Source organism: Eumetopias jubatus, unplaced genomic scaffold (assembly GCF_037043125.1).
Source record: "Eumetopias jubatus isolate StellerSeaLion01/CBP00866 unplaced genomic scaffold, mEumJub1_p1.0 scaffold_15, whole genome shotgun sequence".
Lineage (NCBI taxonomy): Eukaryota > Metazoa > Chordata > Mammalia > Carnivora > Otariidae > Eumetopias > Eumetopias jubatus.
In genome coordinates this window covers 63,363,256-63,366,541 of record NW_028274821.1, presented here as the reverse complement: position 1 = coordinate 63,366,541, position 3,286 = coordinate 63,363,256, and the positions used below count along the sequence as shown (strand labels likewise).

At 35.9% G+C, this 3,286-nt stretch overlaps 1 pseudogene; it reads right to left on the bottom strand.

Annotated features, from left to right (window-relative positions):
* Nucleotides 1-1,723: 1,723 nt before the first annotated feature.
* Nucleotides 1,724-2,655, bottom strand: LOC114213578 (tRNA-uridine aminocarboxypropyltransferase 1 pseudogene; annotated as a pseudogene).
* Between the last annotated feature and the right edge of the window lie 631 nt (nucleotides 2,656-3,286).

Genomic DNA, 3,286 nt, shown 5'->3' with positions numbered 1-3,286 from the left:
GCTCTGAAGCCAACTTGTGTATCTTTTGTATTTTATAGCCGAATTAGACTATTGGTTTTATGTTTTTAATTTGTATTTTTATCAAACCAGTATAAATGGATGGTTAAAAAGACAAACAGAACAAAACGTATAATGAAAACAGCAGCGTTCTGTGTCATATTTTCTTACACCTGATTCTTATCCACTATTCCTCATTATTAGCTATTTCACCTCCTTATTTCTAAATCACACCCTTACACTAGTTAATTTTTTTTTTTTTATGTACCATGGGTTCTTTCTATGGATGATGGAGCTTTAGCTCTCTTATACCACTCCTCCCTCCCTTCCTCCTCCCCTACTCCTTATTCTCCTAATGTTGTCATGTTATAGTTTTGGTTAACTAGATATTTAGAAGTTCTTTTATTAAAAAATCTTTAACGGTTGTATTCTTTGCTTTATCAAGTATATCTCTGGGAATTTATTTTAAGAAAATATCAGAGAGGGGCGCCTGGGTGGCTCAGTCCTTAAGCGTCTGTCTTCAGCTCAGGTCGTGATCCTGGGGTCCTGGGATCGAGCCCCATGTCGGGCTCCCTGCTCTGCAGGAAGCCTGCTTCTCCCTCTCCCACTACCCCTGCTTTGTTCCCTCTCTCGCTGTGTCTCTCTCTGTCAAATAAATAAAATAAAATCTTAAAAAAAAAGAAAACGAAAATATCAGAGATAATGCACAAGACATTTATATGTAAGGATAGTCACTTCAGTCCATCAGTAATTACGAAAAAGTAGACCAAATCTGAAGTCTAGCATTAAGGAATTTTTTTGGTAAAAATCTATTTTTACAAAAAAAAATCTATTTTTACCTAATCATATGATAGACTACTATGGAACCATTAAAAGGAGTGCCTGGGTGGCTCAGGTGGTTAAGTGACTGCCTTCCGCTCAGGTCATGATCCTGAAGTCCCAGGATTGAGTCCTGCCTTGGGCTCCCTGTTCAGTGGGGAGTTGGCTTCTCCCTCTGACCCTACCCCTTTCATGCACTCTCTTTCTCACTCTCTCTCTCAAATAAATAAATAAAATCTTAAAAACGATAATGTTTTGGAAGACTGTTAATAGCATAGACAAAGGTTCATGATACAAGAAAAAATGAAGCTAATTTCTTTTTTTTTAAAGATTTATTTATTTATTTTTTAACAGAGAGAGAGACAGCGAGAGAGGGAACACAAGCAGGGAGAGTGGGAGAAGGAGAAGCAGGCTTCCCGCCGAGCAGGGAGCCCCATGTGGGACTCCATCCCAGGACCCTGGGATCATGACCTGAGCCGAAGGCAGACGCTTAACGACTGAGCCACCCAGGTGCCCTGAAGCTAATTTCTAACAGTATACCTAGTCTGACCCAATGTTATTTTAGAAAAAGAAAAAAAAATGCACATATTAAGAAGGTATGGAAAGGTATGTACCAAAACTTTAAAAGTATTTTTTCTCTAGTTGACAGTATTGAAAAGTAATTTAGTTTTCCTGTTAAGGTTTTTCTGTATATTCCAAAATGAATCAAGTTGGCAAATTGCTTTCTGAAAGGGTTCTAGTATTATTGCAATACCATCAACCATTTATAAGACAAGTAGCTTTATTGTATTCTTTTTTATTTTTTATTTTATTTTTTACTTTTTGCTTTATTGTATTCCTTTTTTTCCACAATTATAAGTTTATTGATTTTTAGCAAAATAAAATGACATAAGTATCTTCTTAAAAACTAATGGATACGTTTTCTTGTTTCCTTGTCTCCAGAGCATTTGGCATTCTTTATCAACTGGTACATAAAAGAGTAGAAAAATAAGAGATTGTCATATTGTCCTTAGTATTTTTCTTTTAATATATCAGTATGGTAGCCTACCAGAAAATAGTAAATGGCTTCAATTGTGGAAAGGAAGTTATCTGGCTTTCCTTTTTGATGGCGCCCAAAGCAAGTTTTTCTTGTTTTCAACTCAACTTGTAACAATCCTTGAAGTCTCTCATCAGGGAATATTTTGTTTGGTTGGTTCCAGGTGCTATCTATAAATATAATTTTTTTCAGTGTTGTGTCTTGGCAGTTGCTGTCATTCAAATCCTGTTCTTCAGTTTTCTTGCATTAAATAAATGGCTTGTCAGGGTCATCATTTTTGCCTTTAACATTAGTTTGAATCCTTTTTTGCAGATGAAAAGAAATATCTTTTACTGAGACAGACTTAGGTCCAGGAAAAACAAGTGCAACTTCATGGTCCTTTTCTTCATATTCTGGAATACAAGGATACTTGTAAATATTTACAAATTCAGGTGCTAATAGTTTTGCATGTATAGCAGTACTTTTGCCATCTGTTTCATTTGGATGTTTAATGATATCAATCTTCAGTGGAAGCTTCACAAGTGGCATCTGTTGAATAGGTACATTTTCAACTGGGACATAACATGTATAGCAATAGAACATTCTTGAGCCACCACATCTGAGACATTTTGATCTTCCACTTCGCTGAGCTTTTTGAAGAACTTCTTGAGATGCTAAGCATAAGTTTTGAAGAGGATCTTCTGCAGCTATGGAAGTAGTTTGTGAGTGTTGTATTTCTACAGATTTTGAATTATTTTCTTCCTTTTCTTTGAGAAATACAGGTGGGTTGAGAGACATTTTTCATTCAAACCAAAGTTTAACATCTATTTCTAAAACGTAAATCATAGGTGCACTGCACTGCCCTCGGGTCCTCACACAGCTCCATGCATCTTCCGCTCCGCCCCTTGCTTTATTGTATTCTTAACATTACTTCATCAAGTGCTATTATTTTTTAAATTCTTGATATTAGGCTTGCTTCTCTTTATTTATATTTGGACATCTTTGTGAAATTTTGACAGGAATTAAAGGCATTTCCTTTTAGCTATATTTTATTGGAAGACAAGAAACTGTCATCATAAGGTACATTAATCATTCAAAAAATTTTTTTAAAGATTTTATTGATTTATTTGAGAGAGAGAGAGAGAGAGCACAAGCAGAGGGGAGGGGCAGAGGGAAAAGCAGACTCCCCGCTGAGTAGGGAGCCTGACTTTGGGCTCAGTTCCAGGACCCTGAGATCATGACCTGAGCAAAAGGCAGACTCTTAACTGACTGAGCCATCCAGGTACCCCCAATCATTCAAAATTTATTTTTGCTAATTTAATTGACAAAAAATGCACCTTATTTGGAGTATTGCTTCTTTGTGCTCAAATAATTTTTCATAACTTCCTTTTCTTGTTGTGTATTGACTGTTTTGTGAATTTATGTCTGTTTGTGTCCTTTGGATGATAGATTTCA